General features: G+C 36.2%; 1 long non-coding RNA gene across 2 annotated transcripts in view; it reads left to right on the top strand.

Annotated features, from left to right (window-relative positions):
* The window catches only part of LOC103100526 (uncharacterized), a 97,426-nt gene extending 78,468 nt beyond the window's left edge, over positions 1 to 18,958 (top strand). For both annotated transcript variants that reach the window (XR_001626435.2, XR_459244.2), the window contains exons 5-7: positions 1,599 to 1,666; positions 17,904 to 17,951; positions 18,074 to 18,958. This is a non-coding gene — a long non-coding RNA (uncharacterized LOC103100526). The remainder of the gene's footprint in view (positions 1 to 1,598; positions 1,667 to 17,903; positions 17,952 to 18,073) is intronic.
* Positions 18,959 to 24,322: the final 5,364 nt, after the last annotated feature.

Raw genomic sequence — 24,322 nt, 5'->3', positions numbered from 1 at the left:
TTAGGACTGTGATGCTTGGAAATGGAGATTTATTCCAGTGACCCTCAGTGGTAAATCTCCCTATTAAATTTGCCATCACTCATGCTTGGCGCTGTCCAGGGAGCAAAAGAATTGAATCTCTTTTGTCCAATGTTTTCTTCTTCCCTCCTGGCCTAAATTCTGACTCTAGCTTCTTTGTGGGATGCAAGTGAAAGGGTGCGCTTCCTGTGGATTGCGATCGCTCCTAAATGGAGCTGAGCATGCAATTGCTGTCTATAATTCATGCTTCTAAAAATTAAAAATGGCTACTGGTTATTGTTCTGTCGCTACACGTTATAACTGCAGGTTTTAAAAATGAAAAACCATTAAAAAGAGCCTTTGTGTGCATGTAATAGCATATGTAATAGACATGCAGCACATACAATAGGGTGGAGGGGAGAAAGGCAGTTGGATATAGCATGAAGAGGAATGATATAAATTTGTGCTATATATCCACTTTGTTTATCTTCTCCAAACTGCATTCATACCCTTTAAAACAAGGTATACATTAGCTTTTGGATAATTGGGAAGCTGCCATCATCTAGGTGTAGAGACAAAGTCAAAAGGAGCTTTTAGGAACTACCTACAGCAAATTGAGGGTCACTTTAAATAAATTTGTAGGAAGCCATTAAATCTTTCTTTTCGTTTTGAAAAACACCCCAAAGATCAGTTCCCTAATGCATCATTCTGTTGGATCTGTATAAACAAGAATAAATGTTAAAAAAAAGAAGTAAAGAATACTGATCAAGAGACACAAGACATACAGTGCTTAATAAATCTTGCCTTCAATTTATTTGTCTAGTATTACAAAGGCAGAGGAGATATCAATTAATATAGGCAAAGAGGACCCATAATTTATAATTAACTGGCAAGTGGTTTGTAACAAACAGCGGCACTGAGTCTAATAGCCAGTAGAAAAATAACTAGTGTTGATTTGTCCCTCGGCAAATTAATAGAGTGCTTATCAATGACAGGGTTACATAAAACTGCTAAATAAATAATCATCAGTGAGTTAGAGTGAAGTCGATCTTTAACAAGCTTAATCTGAACCTCTTGACATCTGTAGACTATGAAGAGATTAAATGGTAAGAAAGAGAAGCTACGGCATACACATTGTAAGCATGCTCAGTAACTGTACAGAATCATGTTCTTAGGTAATGAGAAATAAGGAAACATTTTTATTACAAAATTACATTGAAAAATGATTTTCATTATAATTAGAGTGAAAATTATAAAAGATATATCAAAGAAATGCTGAATTGGAATTCACCAGATGAGAATTTCACTACATCTCTTAACAATGAAAACACATAATTTTCGTCAGTTTTGATATATTTTTGCTCGTTTTGTTCTCTTTTATTACTCACCTTTGTACATGCCATACATGCCGACTCGTATGTCACCAGAGCTTCATCTGGGAGCTTATTTTGGTGATTATGGTTTCATTAGAGTAAAGAATTAGTCACATGCCCCATTTTCAAAGGGGTCCCCCCTCCCAAACCTTTGTGAGTTTCTAATGTTTGCTTTCCTGAATGTTATTATGAACTATAACTGTTCTCAATGGCCTCTGCTTCTTTCAGTTAGTGCTAATGGAAGTTGATGGGATTGTCAAATATCTTGGGTTGGATCTCTCCACTGAGAAAAAAAGGTAAATAATTCACTTTTTTATAGGAGGATTAACTCTTGCAGACCATAAAGAATCAGCTCCTTTAATCCTCTCTTAGTGAGGCAAGGGCTACTATGTAAGTCTCAAAGGGTAGATATAAACAGAGAACACTTTACCAGGTAGCTTCAAGCCTTCTTAGGTTTCTAGTGAAAAAGATAGATATTCTGAGTTTCATGAGTTCACATAAATCCAGTACTCAGGGCACATATCCCCAATGTCCCCAGGCATGATCTGTTACTTCATTGTTAGTAGTTAATCAATGTTTACTGACTATCACCAGTCATTGGGAGCTTTCTGGATAGAAATTTATTTCAAAAATGCTCAACTAAAATTTTTGCTTGGAATTAAACCTTAGAGAATTGTCTAGGTGCATTTGAGAGGTTCAATAACTTGTCTTTGGTTATGTTATAAAGCTTCTAGGTATCAGAGGCAAGCTAGAACCCATGTCTTCTTGTCTCTGAAGTCAGCCCTAATATATTCTTCAAACATTTAACCAAATAATATTTCTGTAATGGAGTGGTACTACAACTGTTGCCCCATTTTATAGAAAAGAAATAAGGCTCAGATAATAAGTTAGGCATGGTCACAAAGCTAATATCAGAAAGAGGGTTCCAGCCAAGGTACCATGATTCTCTCTCTAGTATCACAAATCCAGTCTGTCATGTTGACCTCTTACTCCAGGAATTATATTTGTAGTTACAGTGATCAGGACAACATTTGTTTATTGAATGAGTCCCTTAATCAACTTGATCAGACTATACTGCATGGACTTTTGTTAGAAAGCAGTAACTCCCATGGAGCTCCCCTCCCCAAAGGGGAATAGTCTAATTATTCAATGGAGTATCATGTGGTACTCCATGTAGTACCCCCCATCATAGAAATATAATGAAGTTTAGTGTTTAGAGAGAACATTAGGACAGACTTTAGAGTCAAGAAGACATGGGTTCAAATCTTGTCTCTGATACCTACTAGCTTTCTAACATAACCAAAGACAAGTTATTTAATCTTCCAATGGCCCTAGACAATTCTCTAAGTCTTAGTTTCATGCAAATTTTCAGATAAACATTTTTGGGATTAAGGCTATGTTTTAAGGACCTGAAGGTTGGCACAGGGACTTTCTGGTCCTGAGGTACTGAGGTTGGATCAAAGATAACTAATAAAAATCAAGACAATTGGGGTGATCTTTGTCTGTGGCCTCTAAAAAGGAATATGAAAATGGTTCCATCTTTTTTTTCCCTATTGAACCTATTTGTCCCATGCTTTCTTTCCCTTGGAATTCCAAAAGAGGAAAAGGAGATCTTCTATATGTTTCTCCATGCCCCTGCAGTAATCGTGACTTTCAGAGGGTCTATATATAGCAGTGGGAGATGTTTTAATTTCAGTGAGATGGTAGTGTCTAGAACTTGAAATCTCCCTGGCTTTCTTGGGTCTTTCTGATCTGTTTCTGGCAATCTGGAGAAATAGAGGCTTTCACTGGAGGTGATTATGTTAGTGAAAGATATGTTCCCTACTAAAATGAAGCCATCCACAGTGTGGTTGGGTTGGATAATTAATATTAATTAGCAATATAGCATATGAATATTCTAATAATATGGAAATTGTTATTTAGTTAATAATGTGATGAATTAATAATCAATCATTTTTGTTTTCCCTTCTATGTGGTCCAGGCTGAAAAATCAATCAACTAGCATTTCCTAAGCACTTGGTATCCTAAGTACTAAGTATCTATGCTAAGTGGTGGAACTACTAAGGCAAAAGTTCTTGCCCAGAAGAAGTTTATTTTCTAATGAGAAACATGACATACACATAGACATTCAGAAAGTGAGGTTAAATAGATCATAAAGAGACAGATAGGTAGAACATTTATTAAATATTTTTGTTGTTCATTGTTTTAATCATGTCCAACTCTTCAGGACCACATTTGAGATTCCTTCACCAACATACCAGAGTGATTTGCCATTTTCCACTCCAGTTCATTTTACAGATGAGGAAACTGAAGCAAATGGGATGAAGTGATTTTCTGAGGGTTACATAGCTAGTAAGTATCTGAAGCCAAATTTGAACTAAAAAAGATGCATCTTTCTGACTCAAGGCCCAGTGCTCGATCCACATGCCAACTAGGGACCCCTCATTAAATGCTAAATTTTGTTCTAAAAATTTCAGATAGAAATAAAAACATGCTATACAGTCCTGCTCTCAAGGAGCTTACATTCTAATTGCATTCTATTTCTTGCATCACATAAAAAGGACAGAGAGAGAGAGAGAGAGAGAGAGAGAGAGAGAGAGAGAGAGAATATCCATGAATTGTATAGGTGAGGACATCCAGGGAGTGCTTTAAAGATCTCGAACCAAGAAAGATAAGGCCAAATCTGGGCTTTAAAGGCCCAAAGTGGTTCTGGGTGGGGGAGGGAGAAGGGAAAGGGGAAGAGTCTAAATTTTTCAGTGGAGAAGGAGGGAGAAAATGAAGACAACAGAACTGGAGAAGTCTAGGAAATAAAAAATGTATATATATATATATATATATATATATATATATGTATAAGAATATAGAGAATGAATATAAGGCCATTTTGAAAAGGAATGGGATCTCCCAGCAACTGGAGTAGCACAAAAGATGCCCCATAGAAAGTGGTGCTTATGTTGAATATTAAGGGAAACAAGTGATTTTAAGAAGTTAGAGATGAGGCAGGAATGAATTTTAGCCAAAGAAAATAATCAGTGCAAATACTTGGGACCATGGAGACCATTATGTCTGCTTCATAGACTGTGTGGAGAAAAGTAATTTATCAGAAGACTAGAAAGATAGGAAAGGGTTAGTGTATGAAGAAGTTTAACTGCCAACCAATGGGGTTCCCATTTGATCCAAGAGGAAATTGAGTGCTACAAGAGTTTCTGGGGTGAGGGGATAAGCAGACCTGCATTTTAGAAAAATTAATTTGGTAGCTGCATGGAACATGGATTGGAGAGGGGAAGGGCACAAGGTTGAGTAACCAAAAAGGATGTTATTTAAGTAATAGAGGAATGAGGTGGTAAGAGAACTAGAGTGCAATATGAGTAGAGAGGAAGGGCAGATGGGAGAAATCTTGTAGGGATAGAAACAAGATTTGATAATTGACTAGATATGTTGACTGAAGGAATCTGATTTTTTAAGAGATGATAATAAATATGTAAACCTGAGATATTGGAAGGAGGATGGTGGTTTCTGCTCTAATAGGAAGGTTCAGAAGAAAAGTAATTTGGGGGGGGGAAGAAAATGAGTTCTATTTTAGACATGTTAAATTTGAGATACCTACAGTTTGGGATGTTCACAATTCAAACTATATAGCAATTAGTGGATGATAGGAGGCCAAAGATCAGGAGAAAGACTGGGCCTGGACATATAGATCAGATGTCAACTATATATATATATGAGAATTGGAACCTTGACTCAGTGGTGCTATTCAACTTCCTAAGGAAAAAGAAAAGAGAAAGAAAAGAGAAAATATAAATAGATATGAAATTATTTAAATTTATATAAATACAATAAATATTTTACATTTAGTTATATGTAACTAATATAATTTAAGTAGATAAATATAGTTTATGTGGTAGAGTGGATAGAGTGCTGGGCTTGGAATCAGGAAGTCCTGAGTTCAAAACAGGTCTCAGATACTATGTGACCCTGGAGAATACCATTTGCCTCAGTTTCCTCATCTGTAAAATTAGCTGGAGAAGGAAATGGCAAACCACTCCAGTATCTTTGCCAGAAAAAAAGAAAACAAAAAATAACAAACCCAAAAGGCATCATCATTAAGAATCAGACATAACCGAAATTATTGAATTATAATGACAGGAAAATCTAAAGGAAGTGGAAAGTTTTTTTCCCTTCTATTTTTTTGGGAAAACATCTGAAATTCTATTTTAGACATTCTGAATTTGAGATTGTTATAAATAAAATAAGAGATTCTGAGATTGGCAAGTAAACTGATCTGGTTCATTCAGCGGCAGCAGGTGGGAAATCTATAGCTTACTCTTTCAAGCAGGATTCCAACAAAATGTATAGCACTTTGGCAATTTGTCCAAGCAGGTTAAATACATCCCAAGCATGGCTGAGAGGACATGAGATAAAGAAAGGCTTAAAATGATTATTAGAACATTTTGGTATTATAGTGGTTACAAAACAAAGAATCCTGAATATGTGCTTGCTTGGTTGAACAAAATGGAGGGTAATTTCCAACATGGAGTAATTTATGCTAAGTTTAACTCTGTAAGAGGATGGTATGATGTCCTGTGAGTAGTTAACATTTTGGGTCAGAAAAGAGGTTGTTGGGACAGAAGTTAAAGATTTTTATGTCATTAATTTAAATCAAATTCAATAGACATCTAAGTGCTTGAAGCCATAGGGGAAATTATATTTTCAATGATAATTTATATTTATATAGCACTTGCTGTTGCATTTGTAAAAATGTTTTATAGGACAATTAATTAAAAAAACTATACCTGTGATTTTATTGATGAAGGTAACTCCTGGTGAGTAGCTGCCTTTATTAAAACAAGTCTACGCCTCCTCTTTAACATGTGATTATAGAGTCAGAGAATAACTTCCTACATTTATATATTAAATAAATAGTAGAAACAGGATTCAAATCCATATTTTCAGATTTCAAGTAGAGAATTATTTCCAATAACCTCTTGAATGTCCTATCTGTATCTTTAACTCATCATGTACAAATCAGAATTTATTATCTTTCTCTTAATTTTCCTCCCTTGACTTCCTTATTGCTTCATAGTAACAGCATTCTCCAGGTTATATATGCTTGAAATCTTATAATTTTTGGCTCCTTTCTCTCTTTCAACTTACATCTCCAGTCTTTTGCTAACACTTATTCTTGACACAAGAATCAAATAATTGCCACACTGGGCATACCCATGTACAGTTCGTTAGTGTATAGGCTTCCCAATGTGTACATAGTAGCTCCTGTTTTTTGCCACTTAATCTCATCATAGTCTACAGATGGCAAGAGGTTGAGATTAATTCAATTAAAGATTCACTTCATTCTAATTCACTGATGAATGTAGAGAGACAAGAAACAAAATGAGAGAGAAAATTGAAAATACCTACCTGATGGTAGCAAGAATAGGAAACAGAAGTGAAAAGAGAGGGAGACTGGCTAGAAAATAGGTGAACTGGGATAATGAATCCTGTGTGGTATCATAGAAATCAAGAAATCAAGGTAGAAAAAAAAGCCAGGCACAAGGAGTTGTGAGCTCTGCTAAATATTGCAGCAAAAATTGAGGAGAGGATGAGGAGCTTTAAAAAATGTTACTGAATTTGACAAAGAATCTACAGTAGATCAGTGGTAACCTTTGCTAGAACAACTTAGTAGATTAAGTAGGTAGTAAAGAGGGTACCCTGAATGTCTGAAAATTTTCTACTCATTTGGCAATAGTTTACCTTAAAACTTGATTGTATAACTCCTATGGTCAGAGATCTTGGGTAGAAGGGACCTGAGAAGGCATCTTGATTTCTACCCCCTTGTCCAAAACAAATCCCTTTTCCGAATGAGAGACTCTAAAATACTTTAAGATAGCGCTCCTCCCTGGATCACTTTTCTCTAAGAGCCAGAATAACTAGTTCCTTCAAGGGATCATCCTATGGAATGAACTTGAGATTCTTTACCATCCATTTCCTCTCCTCCTGACACTTATTAATGTCCTTCATAAAATGTGATTTCCAGAATGGAACACAATATTGCAGATAGGTTATGACCAGAGTACAATAAGAATATCACTGCCTAATCTCTTCATGAAGAGTTCCTGCCTACCATTTCACATTGTTCAACCATATTGAGCTTTTTATCCACTAAGACCTTCAGGTATTTTGCCCAGGCAAACTGCTATCCAGTTACATCCTCCCCATCTTACACTTGTGAAATTGGTTTTTTAGACCCACCCGTGAGACTTTACATTTAATACTGTTAAATTTCTACTAGACTTAAGTTGTATTCGTTGCTCATAGTTTGCTCTTCTGGAACCAAATGAAATACCTCTTCCATATTAAAATCCTTCAGATCCTTGAAGATCGTTCTTTTGTCTCATCATGTTTAGAAAAGCTATGGTCCATTAACAATAGTTTGTAAGTCAGACTTAAGAGAGAAAAAGAAGGAAAATGTGCTTTGTGTTCAAAGATTTGCATTTTGACTTAAGAGCTAAGAGACAATATTGAAAAGGACCATATCCACCTGTATCTCATCCTCTGCTTGCTATCTTCCCAACATAAGAAAAGGTAAATTAAGTAACAAGTATTTATTAAACATCTCCATGATGCTATGCTCTGAGCTTGCAGAATCAATAAATTAAACAATCCCTGTGTACAAGGAAGTTATACTATTGGAGACACAGCATATAAACTTATAAGTATGTATAGAAACTGCAAATGGATTTCAGATAGCAGTGGACCAGTGAGGCAAGGATAGAGAGGAAGATGAGCAAGAAGAATCCGAAGGATGACTTTTAAACAAACTGGCATGTTTCATCTTCCCAAGCCTCATTACTTCAACAGATCCATGATTCAATAGTTGAGGACATAAGTGCCCTAAGAGCATATCATACCTATAGATCTGATCTCAAAAAAAAGTTGTTACCTGGTGGCCCACCTTCCAGTAATGAATGCCTTTGAAATCAATTAAGCTTTCTGTCAGAAGATGGAAAGCCTGTTTCTAAACTTTCCAATTTGGTCAGTCTAAATTTAAAAACTCAGGATCAATTTCAAGCCACAGTGAGGCATTGGGAGAATTTTAGTGCAGAACCCTCCCAAATATATAAACAAAAAGATACAGTGTGTAGGGTAACCAGAGTTGATGTTTCCAGCAAAAAAAGAGGCCAATACCCCCAAATAATTGAAATCAAAAGAAAAATTTGTTATTAATTTTTTATTTGTATATAACTTCTCAGTAAAAACAAAACTGGATCAAAACTTGCTTGTTAGAAAGCCCCTTACTCTCCTACTTTGTTACATTCGTTCTAGTTAAATCCAGAAAACTCCAACATATATTACTATTGAAAAACATTGAAAAGAATGGATGATTGCTGGATAAAGGTAACAGAGAAAAGTTTAGTTTCTCCAAAAATGAGTGATCTACCCTCAAATCCTGAGAGTATATTTGGGATAGAGGGAAATCTTGTTCTGTGGATAAAAGTGCTTTCTTCACAACATCTCCTTTCTGCCTGTCTATCTCAGCATTGCCAAGTGTGCCCCCTGTACCTGAGACAGCTAACTAAGTTGTAGCACAGCAGCAGCTGTTGAGAATATTGCTACCACCAAGGCCAATTATGAAAAACTCTAGCTCCCTGCCCAGCAATTCCCCTCTAGATCATATTTCTCTCATTGAGTAGGATGCTTCTCATCACAGAACAGGCTATAGAGAATTATTTTGGGGGTGCTGACATCCTGCAGGGAGCTCATTAATGCTGAAGCTTGAGTTGTTCCTTTCAAGGGCCCATTGATGAAGTCTGATGGCTATCAATCATTCAGCATCTATAGGTACTGAATATTTGCTCTCTATAAATGCTTACTGTGCAGAAAGACAGTCCCTGGCCTCTAGAACTTCACAATCTAGTTGAGGAAAGAAGGCACATGCAGAGGAAAATATAACACTACCAGACATGTAGCTGTTTGAGCTTTCATTATATTAGAACTGGAAGGGACTTTAGAGGTCATCTAGTTCTTATTTTGCAGAGTAGTCTGGGCTCCAAAGAGATTAAGTGACTTACCTAAGGTAGTAAGAAGCAGGACTGGAATTTGAATTCAGGTTCTTTATTGTAAGGAAAATAAAACACAAAGATCCTAATATGAATAGAATTATTATTAAAGTTATTTCATTTCTATGAGATATATTCTTCTTATCTCTCAGAATTTTTCCTCCAAGTCTTAAATTTAAAATTATTTCTTTATTTAAATCTCTAAGTCTCTAAGTGATCATATCAACCTTCTAAGTGAGTACTTTACACCAGCCACCATATGTAACTAGCCACAGCCATGCTTCACTTCATACTCAAGATAGCTTCCTGGCTGCCATGTTGCTCCTATTCTTGGGGCTATGCCTGGTAGGACTTAGACCTTTCAGGTCTGGAATTCGTGCCCTGGACTCCTACTGTAGTGATTTCCAAGAGATTCATATATTTCACTATATCCTGTTGCACTCAGCCATGTTTCACTTTATATTTTGGCTATTTCTGTGGTCCATCCACTCTAACCCCTTCACCCAACTCCCCCATATGCATATCCCTTTTCTAACTCCTAAATCACAGTCAGATTAATGTGGTCATTTCTACTGGAACACACACACACACACACACACACACACACACACACACACACACATACACACATATACACAGAGAACCCCTATATATGTAACTTATAAATGAAGTATAGATGAAGTATAGCATTCTCCTAATAGAATGTAAACTCCAGGGCCATTCTTTGCTTTTGTAGCCTTGGCTATTAACACACATTGGCATTTTGCAAGTGCTTAATGAAACTCCCAGCCCCCTTTTTTCTTTGTTCCTTCCTTGCTTCCTTGCTTCCTTGCTTCTTTCCTTCCTTCCTTCCTTCCTTCCTTCCCTCCTTCCTTCCCTCCTTGCTTCCTTCCTTCTTTCCTTCCTTGCTTCCTTCCTTCCTTCCTTCCTTCCTTCCTTCCTTGCTTCCTTGCTTCCTTCCTTCCTTCCCTCCTTCCTTCCCTCCTTGCTTCCTTCCTTCTTTCCTTCCTTGCTTCCTTGCTTCCTTCCTTCCTTGCTTCCTTCCTTCCTTGCTTCCTTGCTTTCTTCCTTCCTTCCTTGCTTCCTTCCTTCCTTCCTTCCTTCCTTCCTTCCTTCCTTCCTTCCTTCCTGAATTTGAGTGGAGAGAAACCATTTAGGGCCAATATATTAGGGAAGACTAAATGAGTGGAAAGAGAACTTTTTAAATGTGGGGGGGCACAATATGAACAAAGACAAGTAAATGTAGTGTATTTGGGTTGCAGTAGATATGCACATGCTTTTTCCTCATAGCTAAATTAATCTCAGAAGACTTACTTCAGTGTCTCTTTTTAAGCCACATATAAAGACAATACTTTTCTGGATAAAATAATTTTTTTGAGATTATACTTATTGAGGATTTCATATAAGATTCTCAAAATTTATCATATTCCTATCCCAAGAAACTTATTTGAATGATAGAAATACAAAAAGCCACCTACTTTATTGGGATTCCTTGAAATCAGATGTGAATTTTATTCTTGTTTTTAATAGCATGCTTTAACCCTACTTGAAATCTTGACCATTTTTGCATCCAGAAAACTATTTATTGACCACCAATGTAGATAAACAGTTGATGCAGGAACTAGGGGAGACTTGTTAACCTTAATTGGTTTCAGTTTTGTGGCTCTGCCTTCTAAATGAATCCAGTGATATTACACTAGGAACAAAGAGTTTGCATTTTTTTCTAACTTAATGAATGAGTCTTTAGGATGCCAGTATACTAGATATAGCACAGGTGATCAGGTTAAAGAAAAATTATTAAATATTTGTGTATATATAGTTTGTTTATTTGTTTCTTCCAGAATCTACATTTTAAAGAAGTACTCAGGCAAGCCATGGCCATTCCTTCATTTTCCTCCAACTACCACTTACTCTCTGGATTTTTTCTCCACCAAAATCTCTATTCCATCTTCAACTTCTTTTTACATCTTGTCTTCAACTATTAGAATACAATCTCCTTGAGAGCAGGGATTATCTTTTTATTTATATTTGTAGACCCCAGCTCAGTGCTTGGTATGTAGTAAACATTTAAGAAATATTTGCTGACTTCATAGAATTCCCTTTACTCTAATACTTGTTTTAATATATTCTTCTACTGTTTCCCCATTCTTTTTTTTTCTGAGCAGAAGTTCTTATAGTTCTTTAAAATGATCTGATTAAACCTACTACTCTTGCCTCGTCTTCTCATCCTCTCAACTAATCATTCATTCAATCATGCTCTTCGTTTTTTGTGTTCATTCATCTCTGGTATAGGAAAATTGAAGTACTGGCATTAATCAAACCACTAGTATTAAGTGCCAACTAGATCCATACACCATCCTAGGTGCTCAAAATACAAAGATTAAAATTGTCATTTGAAAGTCTCTAAGAATGCATTGCTTCATCCTATGATGTTTAACAAAGGTTAGAATTTCTTCATCAAGAATGGATCATGGGGCAGCTAGATGGCTGAGTCAGGCTTTGGGGTAAGAGGACCTGGTTTCAGATCTGAACTCACATATTTCCTAACTCTGTGACTCTGGGCAAGTCATATAACCCCCATTGCTTAGCCCTTACTTCTCTTCTGCTTTAGATCCAATACTTACTGATTAAAAGAAAGGGTTTACTTTAAAATAAAAAAATGGCAATACCAGAATAACTTCTCCCCAATCCCTTTTTTTGGCTAGATTTTATCAAAGTATTTGAAGCCTGATAAATCTAAGTAATTCCAGAGATATTTGTGACCTAGATTTTATCAAAGTATTTGACATAATCTCTTAGGTATAATTTTTAGGCAAGACAGGGAGATGTAGGTTAAATAATAGTACAATTATTGGTGAATTGGAAACTAGTTAAATAACCATTTCCAGAAAAAAGTCGTTATTTGCCATCATTGTGGAAGATCTTCAATCGAGTGCCAAAAGGGTCTATTTTGAGCTTTCTGATGGTGAACATTTTTATCAAATGTCAGACAAAGGCATACATAGGCCTATAAGAATCTGCCTACAACCCAAAAACTGGGAGGAATAGTCCAAGTCTTGGGTAATGGAATCAGGCAATAAGAAGAGTTTAGAAAGCTAGAACATTGGCCAAATCTAAGAAAATGAAATGGAATAGGGATAAATGTCAAATCTTATATTTATGAAATTGATTTTTTGAACCCATGTGAAATGCAAGGAAGGAGGAACTAGATAGCAGTTTGAAAAAGATTTGGTGGCTTTGTTAAGACTGTAAGCTCAATATGTTAATTATGATGAGATAGCTCTAAAAACTAATGTGATCTTGGGCCATATTAAGAGAATAAGCACATCTAGGAACAAAGAAATAATATTCTTATTTCATTTTGCATTGGACAGACTGCATAGAAAATATTGTAATCAGTTCTAGATACTGCTTGTTAGAAAGGTCCATCTTAATTAAGTTCCTTGACAGCAAGGACTCTTTGTTTTTGTCTTTATAACACAATATCTAACAGTTCCATGAAGATGTTGATGCTTTATAGATACTTGCTGAAAAAAAGTGGAGAGCATCTAGAGGGTCTTATGAACAGGGCAGTGAAAAATGTGGAGATTATATATATTAAAAGAATTAAAGATGTTTATTTAGACTGTTGAAGAAAAGAATTGGTGTGAGTGTATTTGGGTTTGGCTGTGCTTGTGTGCTGGGAATACAGAGGAGGAAAGTGGTAGAATAATTATTTTCAAATATTTGAAGGACTCTATAGTGAAAGAGCTATTCTGCTCACTCTCAGAGTAGAGAATCAATAGCAATGGTTAGAATTTTTAGAGGCAGATTCTTGATATAAGGAAAAACTTCCTAAGAAATAGGGTTATCCAAAAACATAATGAAATGGTTTAGGAAACTTCTAAGTTGCTTCTCACTTGAGATCCTAAATCAAAATCCAAATGGCAATTTTTGCACAGGATGTTGTAGAAGCCCTTTTTGTTCAGATACTGATTGGACTAGACAAGGATTCTTATTTAAAATGTGTGTGTGTGTGTCATGTACTTCCTAAGTGACTATTTTTTTTGTAGCCTATAGATCCCTTCCCAGAATAATGTTCTAAATTCATGAAATAAAATACATGGGATTACAAAGGAAGACAAAAATATAATTTCCCCCTTTTAAGTTCAAAAACTTCCTCAAAACTATCCATGAAGTCCTATGAGTATGGACCAGATAATACCTGAGGTACCTTCCCATTTTGAGATTTCTTGATTCTGTGATCATGTTAGATATAAATGATAAAAGCATTATTCAGATTTACTTGGGACCTTACTAATTAGGTTATAAAGGAGATGTGATCTGCAGAGAAGTTCTTTGTTTAAATTTTCAGTACTATCCTTTGTTTTTATAACATATTCCTATTCATATGTATATATGTCATATGTGGATATCTACATCTATGTATACTTCCCTTCCTTCTTTCTCCATTTCTAAGAGAGTCACCCTTGGTATAAAGAATAAAGAAGAGAAAGGGGAAAAAAAACAATAGATGGGTCAAGCTGTTAGTGTCAGACCTATAATTCCTGCTACTGAGAAGCCTGAGGCTGTTATATATACTGAATAAGAGTTCTGAGTTGTAGGAGGAACAGATCCAATTGGGTATCCATTCTAATTCTAATGCCAATATCATGAGTCCCTCAGAGGAAGACAGGCTTCCTAGGGAAAGGTTAACCAGCACAGGACAGACCCAGGCCAGGTCAAAGCTTCCATGCAAACCATTTCTGTGTCCAGACCTATTAGTGGCTATTGTACATCCAGCCTGGGAAAAATAGGGAAACCTAATCTCAAAACAAAAATAACAACCTCTCCCCAATTTTAGGAAATCACCTCAGCCTAACTATATTCAACATTATGAAGGTGTAGTCCCCCATCTCTGCAAAGTGTTAATTTGTTTCTTTTTCAGAACTAAATTGGTAATTTTAATCCTACACTATTCAGTTTTGTTTTTGCTGCTAGTCTTTCCATTTCCATTGTCATAGTCATTGATACTTCACTTTGCATCCATTTATGGCTTCCCATAATAAATTTTAATGGAGACACTACTCTCATAACTTAAAGGAAAGACTCACACAGCATGATTTAGGATAGTGTTCCTTAGTTGTTCAGGATAGAAAGTAAATTCTGCATCAGTTTTAAATGATAACATAATACAATAATACAATATAAATGAGCCTGGATTTTGGCTGGGTTGTTGGCCATTACCCCTTGGTTTTAAAGAAAAAGCAAAATGATGAAATCAGTGGCTTCTTGGCTCCATTTTTCACTTCTAAGATGTTACTTCTAATGGTATAATGTTGCTGAAGCCTATAGGACCCATGCCAACTCCTTGAGATTTAATTTTAACTTTTACATTGATGGCAACCACTAGTCAGAGAACTTCTCAATTTTTTTTAAGATAGCCTAGATAAATTTTTAAGCCACATTTCTCCTGCCAAGGCTTTTCACCCACCCACCCTCACAAACCCCGAGAGAACTCCAAATTCTCTTTGGAGCTGCTGCCATTTTCTTTCCCTACTTTGTGCCTAGTTGCTCTCCCTACTGGCAAGGCGATTTTTATCTGGGGGACACTTGGAGAAGAGGAGATAAGCCACTTCTCTTGCCCATCTGCTTGAGCCCATGTTCCTCAATACCTCCTCCTGATCTCTGGCCCCAAGCCCAACTACTGTTGTTGTTCCTGCTGAGCTGCTGGTAGCTGCTTGATATGTCTTTGGAACTCACAGACCTGGAGTATATCTCTTGGCAACTGGTAAAATCGGGGGTGTATTTCCCTTAGACAATGATTAGCCTCCTAACTCCCTTTCCATGTGGCTGGGGAAACTAGTGTTTTACCTCAGGGAGGAAGTGAAGAAGGAAGTTACTCTTCCAAATAGTAAGTAAAAAAATTGCAAGCATGGGACACTCTTTAAAAGAGCAGTACCTTACCTATTTCAAACAGCTTCCAGATTTAGGATATTTCTTCATGAGTGCCCTGATCATTTTGCTTATCTTGCCTGAGGTTCAGGGGAGAAATTCATCTCCCTACCACCCTTTGCCATTTGGGCCTGTCCAGTATTGAAGATTCATCCAGCTTGAGATTCTTCAACCCTATGTTCTCCCTTGCTTTGGGAAATTCCACAATTAAGGCAAAAGGAATCTGAATGGATAGAGAAAGAACTTTAAAGAAACTAGAGGTGAAAAATTTAAGCCTTTTCAGAATCCATTGTTTATGAAAGTTTCTGTATTACATTGTTTTTTGCTGATTGTCTGCTTTAAGATTTAATTCTGTTATTTAAGTTCATATATTAATGTATTCAATACTATTTTGTTACACTGAATCAGTTTAATCTACTGTGTTTTAACTATTAGATATAGTCTGTTACTTTCCCCCCATAATTATTGAACAAAATATTGTAAAATATTGTAAAAGCCCATAAACAGCTCCCCCCCCCATTTTGCATTTGTTAATTGTCACAGAGATGATAGACAGACTCAAACTGGTTAACAACCTTTGAAAAATTTCATGAGCTAAGAATTTAAATGGTAATTCTAAGGAGTCTTCAGAAATAACTTTAAGTAACTAGTGGTTTCTGAATGAATTTTTTTAAATATTTATATTAAAGGTAGAAAAACAAAGAAATGTTCCTACCAAGGTGTTTCTATGAATCAGGAAGCCAAAAAGAGCTGCAAAACTCTTCGGTTTAACTTACTTCCACCAGAACAATCTAAGATTTCTTGATGATGTTCTAGACCCAAATAAGTTTTACTTTGTTTAAAAATACATTTTCCAAGGTTAAAAGATTTGCTACATCTATAAAAAATTTGTGGCAAACATCCATCAGTTCATTGAAGTTTTTTTGTCATATATCAACTTATATAAAATATGATAGTGGGTTTGTTTGCTATTGTAATTAACTAGGCTATTGTGAATTTTGGGGACTTTGGTACTTCTTTAAATGTTCATTATCTACTGTATTACTGTTGTATTCTGAAAATCATTTGTACTCACACAGTGGTTAAGTTAAAAAGGAAATGGATCTCATTTTTTGGTGAGAAACATTTGTATTCTACCTCTCCTTAGCTGACACAGTGTGTCAATGATTGTAAGCTATATATTTTTTACTTTTAAAACTCTTTTATTATCGTTTTTGCTTGCATGCACAATATACTATTTCAGTTTTATTTTTATCTCCAATTTTTTTGATGTTTTTGATTTCTTTTGCCAAATGATTCATATATCTCATAATTCAGCCATGCATTGCTTAGTGATCCCTGTGTTTTTTAATACCCTCTTGGGGGGATGTATTATTATTATTATTATTATTATTCTAAATTGAAAATTTTAAATTCTTTTTGAGAGTAATTTTAGGATAGGAAGCACACTACCCCCCCACCTCCAATCCAAAAAGTGAACTGTTTGGAGAAGGCACCATTAAGATACCTGTACAGACCACATGTTGCAGCAGAAGATCCAGAGTGAACTTTTGAACTTTGGGATGTGGTGATTTGAACTGTGCAGGGTTGAATGCATTTGTTTTGTATGTATACTCTTATGCTGAAGGGGACTTCCTCCTAACTAGCTTTTCATCAATGCGCCTAGCTATCATGGGTTTGTTCTTTTCCCTTTTATCCCCAGATTACTGTAATTTAAAGTTGGTTATGTTTACAAAATGTCTTGGAGAGACTGGTCTTCCATGGATCTCAGGGGTGGATGCATAATTGAAAATCTGTTACCCTAGAAAAGAACTACATTTCTTAGGAGGCCACTGACTTCCTGTCATTAAGTACTATCTGTAGAAAGGAGATATTAGGCTGGAACATGGAGGGTCCTGCCTCTTTACTTCCTGTCCTGAGCCTGGTGGTGGCAAGGCAGCTGTTTGAACTGGCTGATCAGCCATGGACACGTGCCCTTTATTTTTGTATCCCTTTATTCCTTGATTTCTAATGTTCATTAATAAATCTCAAATATATTATTGAGAATAAATTTTAATTTTTATATCCCCCTTAAGAGAATATATCAAATCACATATATTCACATAAATATATACATATATGTATACATACATATACATTATGGGATTTGTCTAAATATATGCCTGTGTTATTATTAATATTTAATATAGGATAAATACATATGTATATTATGTATACAGATTAAATATTAAATTATCTACATATATACACATATGTATGTATATGTAATTCCTGTGGTTTCATTCATATAGGAAATTCCCAATAAGAACATTCCCCTTAAAAAAACAAATTAACATCTGCTGTCCTGAAATCTATAATTTTCCAACAGTTGTCTCAAGCCCCAAGAAGTAATGTGACTTGTTGAGGGTTATACCTCCAGTGTTCATTTTTTAAAAAGTAGAACTAGAACTCATGTCCTTATTCTATGGTTGGCTTTATATCTCCTACTCTAACTCCTGCCTCAACAACCTGCATATGCTATTCAGATTTCTCTATTTCTTCCTAGATCATTCATAATGCTCAGCTTCTTTGCACATCTTCACTTCTAGCAATAGTGAGTCAAATTCTTTTTACATAGTATTAATTAGTTGCTATTTGAATGCTCACGTCCCATTTGAAGATGATGGTATAGATTCCCATGTTCTCATTCTTCACCCCTCTCCCTTTTCCCCGTAGACATGGAGATTTCTTCAAACCTAACAGTAAAACAACTCCAGAAGTTGACAAGCTACTCTCTCAGGGAACTATGAGCCACGTGTCCACAGATGGATGCTGAAACCCTTTCAATATGGGAACTTCAGAAGTCCTTGTTGACATCATTTTAAGATCTCTCTGTCTGAGGTGTGATCAGGGAGCTTGCAGGGCATTCATCAGAATCAAGCTGATGCAAGCATGAATACTCACAGGAAAGGGCCCTTTTATTCTGAAAACTGCTGAAGGCTGGAAAAGGGACTAATTTATTTAAATTAGCACTCTAAGTGTCAAGCCCCATAGTTTCTGGAAGAATCTGACAACTATGGGTTAAAGAAAGTTTTTCTTAAATTTCCAAATGAACCACTGCAAGGCTAAAAGTTAACCTAGAAAATCAGAGTTACCTAGAAGTAATCACTATTGGTGTTGACACAGACTTTGGAAAATAACAGTTTTCTGCTATTAAGCTTTTAAATGTCAGCAAATGGCAGTTTGGTAGATCATTTGCTAATAATGATTAAATTTCTCATTAAAATGTTTCCTTCATTATTCTTCAGGTAGAAATGTGTAATTCAATGATTGTTACATCAATTATACTTAAAAAGCTCATTAAAATACTGAAATATTATCTCTCGTAGCCAGAGTACTTTAAGAGTACTGCACTAATTACAAAAGGAATAAACTCTTGTAATATCACCATTTGAATTGATGCTTTATAAATTCTTAATGTAAAGCTAACATGTAAAGTTTAAATCAAATATATAGATCCAATAAAACAAACCCTTTTTAATCTTGTTTTACCTTGGAAAGGGTTCTGATTATTGTAATTAAATAATGCATGATATAATAAAGATCTAGCGTGTGTGATTATTTCATTGGCAATTGAATATTGGTGCTTTCATTTATGCAAGCGATGTATCACAGGCCATATGCATCAAACACTAAAATATTGATACAATTACACCTAGCCTGCCAGACCAATAAAAAAAAAATTGGTGACCTGACTCTGCTGATGATGTGAGGATAGTTTGAAATCCTTGTTAAATTTTAATATTCTGATATGCAGGGTTATGCTAATTCTGCTAAGAAATAATGTCCCCAAGATCTACTGTTTGGCTTTTTATTTCTGTGATCCTACAAATCCAGCTTCACCCAGCACAACTAACAAGTCCAATGTATCTATGCATCTGACCATTCTCTGGGAGAAAGAGGAAAAGATCCTTAGCTTTTGGGGTTGGTCTTTGTTTTTTCTTACTGAAAAAAAAAGATTTTTTCAATTACAAGTTAATTTTCATGTTGACCAAATTTTTACATTATTTTAATAATTTAAAAAACAACAACTTTGTGCTCTCTTCTAGAAATGGAGGATGAGTGAAAAACTTCAGGCTGCATTTGGTACAAATCCATGATGAGCCCAGGGTCTTTCCCAGAATCAACTGCATTTTCTACTCTTTGTGTAATTGAAGTTTATAGGTATACCTTTTTTTTCTTTAAGTCATGTGGTATTATATCACAAGTCATCATATAGGGTATTAGGCTTATCACTAAAAATCTGGTTTATATTTTGAGTAATCAGTCACCTTGGGATGTAGTTATATTCCACAATATTGTGGATTATGAATTGTGAAACAATGGCTAGTGATGACACTGCATGAAGAAAGCCTGCCTTTTGATTTATTCTGACATGGTTCATTTGTGTCCAACTCTTCACATGGTCCTATTTGGAGATTTTTTCACAAAGATCCTGAAGTGGTTTGCCATTTCCTTCTTCCAGCTCATTTTCAGATAAGGAAACAGAGGCAAACAGTTAAGTGACTTGTCTAGGGTTATATAGTAACTAGTAAGTGTCTGAGAACAGATTTGAACTCTGGTCTTCTTGATTCCAGGCTTGATACCCTATCCCCTGTGCCATCAACAACTTTGACATATTGGTGAAAAAGAGAGTGAGAGGCATGGCTACCCAAGAAACTCTAAACACATAATGAGTTGAACACAAGTTATAGAGTTTGACTTGCTGATGGGAGATGTTTTCGGTTACCTTGCTTTGTCACTGCTTGTGATCTTCTCCATGGTTTCATTAATCAGGGGGGATTCCATGGAAGGAAGGGCAGATGCCTTCTCGGAGTCAATATCTGAGAGAGAAAGAACTGATTAATTTCTGATTGTTTAATTTTGCCATTCACTCTCCTCCTTGATGATATTTCCATGGATGATAAGCTAAACTGTCCATGGGAAAGCAGCCTATTACATTCTCTATTTGAAGGATACCTTGAGTGTGTTGCAGAAAAAAATAGTGTAGTGGGGTGAGTTTGAGCAGGCTAAGAAAAGGAGGAAAAAATGGAATCTATTAAGTGGATTTACATAGCATTTTGAAACTCTAGAGCAAATAGCATTGTATGTTCCAATCTTCACCTTTCCTTCAAGTGACTGTAGCCCTCCTTTTAACAATGTCATGCGTATTTTTCCCCTCTTTTCCTATATGGATAAGTAGTAATGTCTGGCTATGATATAACACAGTTGATCATCATGAATGTCTATAGGATGTCATATTTATGTTCTTCTGTTTAGCTTAAATCGTACTCTGGTTCTAATAGCAAACAGTCCAGTTACAACAGGCTGGCATTGCAAGGCATCTGCTCCATTCAGATAAATAAGACCAATGTGTTTGAAGGGCAAAGTTTCAATACAACTGGCTTGCTATTTCATTTGGAGATAGGATTCTTACAAGGAATAAATAATAAAAGGAAAAGAGATCATTTGCTAATTGATTAATTATCTTATAATTGAATTAGGAAACTGAGGAGGTGCTAGGTGCATATTCATGCATCTCACTTATTTCTTTTTTTCCTCCTTTATAAGATTAGAAGCGGGAACTACAATTGGGGTTTCATATCACAAAGCTCTCTGACCATTTGGGGTGTCCTGAGCCAAGATCTTTGTCATGGTCTAGGCTTTGGAAACCATTCTTTGGTGCATTCTCTCTCTCTCTCTCTCTCTCTCTGTCTCTCTCTCTCTCTCTGTCTCTCTCTCTCTCTCTCTCTCTCTCTCTCTCTCTCTCTCTGTCTCTCTCTCTCTCTGTCTCTCTCTCTCTCTCTCTCTCTCTCTCTCTCTCTCTCTCTCTCTCTCTCTCTCTCTCTCTCTCTCTCTTTCTGTGTGTGTGTTTTCCTGCATATTAATACTTGGAAAAAGGGGGAAATAGTTTCACATTAAAGTGCCCTGGTATGTTAATAGCGGCTGGCCTTTGTTGTACTTTTTATTTTATTCATTTATTTTTTGGGTTATTGCAAATGAATCGTAATTGTATTCCCACCATAGTGCTTTAATGGACAAGAGCATGCTTGGACCAAACGCTAGAGAGATGCGATTTGGGAAAAGTTCAGAAACCAGTGGGTTTGCAGCCCCTTGCTAAGCAGTGAGGAGCTGGTAATTAAAATTTCTGTTTTGTAGCTAAAGGAGCAATGGGCCCTCTAAGAGAGCAGCTTACACACACTGCTTTGCCTCCCGTATGAAGTAGCTGATTTAGTCAGAAAGGTGACAGTTAAGACTGGTTGCAGGAGGAATTTTTGCATCTTTGCAGTGACTTTTTTCCCCGATTTTACCATAGTGGCTGTCCATCACAGTTGTTATGTATGCAGGCTGAGTGAGCCCGCAGGGGATCCTAGTTATTTACACTCTTTTTCAAGCTTCGAAGCTGTTATAATCATTCGCTGTCAACTTTGTGCTGACACTGAATTTTACTTTGTGTTTTTTTATGCTCGGTTTGGGTCTCAAATCCTGGCATCCATACCCTACACTGTAATTCTATGGGTGACTGAGCTGACCAGCACTCTCCAGTATTACTAACAGAGCCCTGCAAACCTGCTCCATATGGAGATTGCAGGATTTGTTGATTGTGGACAGTAAACAAAGTCCCGGGGCTTTCGGCTTTTATCCCGGTGGTGGCCCTCAGGAATAAACTGTGTACTGGGTTTCATCTCATTGCATTTTCATCTTGAAAAACATGTAAATATCAGTTTCATTTGCCCCCGAGTTGTAAAGTTAGAGCAGGCAAACTTTTCCCCCTGCCTGGCACAGTGTGATTTCCAGGCTTAGCTGCTCTTCTTCAGGCCTCGGTGCAAAGGACGGCCTTTTTGATCTCCTTTTTCTTTTCTTCCTCCCCATCCGCATTTTGCTTAGCGGGGATTTGCATACATGACAAAAAAGGGCTAAGGCTGCCATCTCAATAGAAAGAATGCTCTGTGTGGCGTGAGCCACTAGGAACAAATTGGCGAGGCAGTGTGGTGGGCACACCAAAAGATGATTGTATGGGCTTGTGGGAGACACCCCTTCACACTTCACAAGAGGAAATTTGCATGGCCAGATGTAAATGGGCCAGGTCTCCATCATGTGGCGAATAAACACCTTTCGCTTCCATGTGAATAACAGCCTTCCCATTATGCTCAGGGGCCTTAAACCTTTAATGATAGAGCACAGGATGATTTCTGCACGTTTAAAATGGACGATGTTACCATGCACCATACCGACTCCAATATGAAAATTTCATGTGTGTGGGGGCCCAAAGGGAGTGATCCACAAAATGATATGACCCTATTCTTAACTGGACTTGAAATAAAGCTGGTCAAGGAGCTTGTGTGCTTGGCCAATGTAATAAAGTAGACAAATAATTACTGAGCAAATCAAACACACTTACACCTCAGATGATTTTGAAATATTATCTATAATCGGGCACTTCTGTGCTAGGAGGAAAGGTTAATAAAGTAATTTAAAAAAGATTGTGTGGAGTATTACAGAAACAGAAGAGGACCGGTGATCATAATTGTTAATCTCCTGAAACACCATTTCTGTATTGCACAAGGCATATATTTTAGTATATATCCTTATTGTGTATTCCACTTATTATTATATTAAACTATCTAATTATTCTTTATTAAAAAATCTTATTTTATTTCCACCCCCCCTACAAATAACATTGATGGAATTTCTCTGGCATAGTGGCAATACCTAAAGTTATTCTAAGGATAGTTAGAGGAGATTAATATCCTTGACAATTATTTTTCTTCTGAATATACCATACATTGTTCAATGCTGGAACAAACGGTAGGTATTTATTTATTCGTTTTTAAAAACACAGAAACACAACAATCTTTTATTCCTATTCTTCTATCTAGATAAATCTGAGGTTGTCTTAAAATGTACATTATGGTATTGCTAATAATGCTTTTGAACTGGATCATGGTTTCACAATATAGGAACAGATTTAGAGCCAGAAGGGGTTTTAGAGCTCTAATAGATCTAAGGGATCCAATGGAGATCACCTAGTTCAATCCCTGTTTTAAAGATAAATAATGGAGATTCAGCCAAGGTCACCCATCTCCTAAGGATTTGAGATAGTATTTGGAACTAGGTCTTCTTAGCCCTCTCTCTAGCCACCATGACATATTGCTTCCTTTTTCATCTGGGAAATGAACTAGGTCTGGGTGGTATTTAGATGGGAGGCTGCCATGCTATAGATTTTTCACTTGAGAGACTTTGTGATACTGTGCAAAGAGGGCTGGATTTGGAATCTGAGGCCCTGGCTTCAAATTTTGCCTTTGCTCTTTACTACTTGAGTGGTCTTGACTCAATTATTAATCTTCTCTGGGTTTAAGTTTATTCTGCTCCAAAATGAGAGAGCTAGTCTAGATGACCCCAGGCATTCCTTTCATCTCTAGATCTCTGATCCAATGAGTACCAAAGACTACTGATGAACTTTTAACATTTTACTGAAGATTTTTAAATGCCATTTATAACCTCTAGGACAATTCAGAAATTGTTGTAAGAGTATATTTTGTTGATAGAAGTATAGGAAAATATATACCAATTATTTGAGCAATCAAATAATTTGTACTTTAATGAATTTTTTACTTGACCTTCCTATCACCTCTATTATTCCCTTCCTTTTCTTTTCATTTCATCCTGTTCTCTTTTACATCTTGCAATTGGCTACTGCTCTCCTGAGCCTGTGCTAACTGCTGTCATCTCTCTTGATGATCTTCAAACCCAATGGCCTTAGAGGGCTGGAGGCTATTTAGATGCAAATAGAGTTAATATAATAAAGAAGCCATGCCAGTAAAATTTGGGAAGTTTAGAGTCATTTTAGAATACTATTTGCTCAGTGGATAGAATGCTAGACCTGGAGTCAAGAAAATCTGAGTTCAAATCTAGTTTCAGACTGGACAAGTCCCTTCACTTCTG

The sequence above is a fragment of the Monodelphis domestica genome, chromosome 1 (genome assembly GCF_027887165.1).
Source record: "Monodelphis domestica isolate mMonDom1 chromosome 1, mMonDom1.pri, whole genome shotgun sequence".
Lineage (NCBI taxonomy): Eukaryota > Metazoa > Chordata > Mammalia > Didelphimorphia > Didelphidae > Monodelphis > Monodelphis domestica.
Note: the sequence above shows the minus strand (reverse complement) of the source record. Positions and strands in the feature narration are given on the sequence as shown.